We start from the raw sequence: 411 nt of genomic DNA, 5'->3' as shown, positions 1-411 counted from the left end.
AGAAAGGCACATGGAGTCCCCTCGAGTGCACCAGAAGGCATTCGGGACCACAGCGAGCACAGAAAGGACCTTGGCAGCCACCTGGGTCCTTGGCACAGAAGAGACTAGCAGAGCTCTGTACTCAGAGGCACCCAGGTGTGCCCTGAAAGGCACTTGGAAGCCCCCACTGCTCATCGGAAACCACTTTTAGGCCACCGGGCACGCTGAGAAGCACTTGGAGACCCTGGAGAAGAGCATGAAGGTACTATGCTGTCCTAGAGGTGCACTCAAAGACCACTGGGGGCTCACCAAGAGGTGCCCCGAGGAGCCTGGGGCATGCTGGGCCATCAGAAAAGTCCCCAGTGAGAAGCCGGGGACACAAAGCTCCGGGTGGCAGAGGCTGGTGCCTTCCCCGGGAACAAAACGTGTCTA

The sequence above is a fragment of the Egretta garzetta genome, unplaced genomic scaffold (assembly GCF_000687185.1).
Source record: "Egretta garzetta isolate BGI_Z169 unplaced genomic scaffold, ASM68718v1 scaffold521, whole genome shotgun sequence".
NCBI lineage: Eukaryota > Metazoa > Chordata > Aves > Pelecaniformes > Ardeidae > Egretta > Egretta garzetta.
This window is presented reverse-complemented; position numbering follows the sequence as displayed.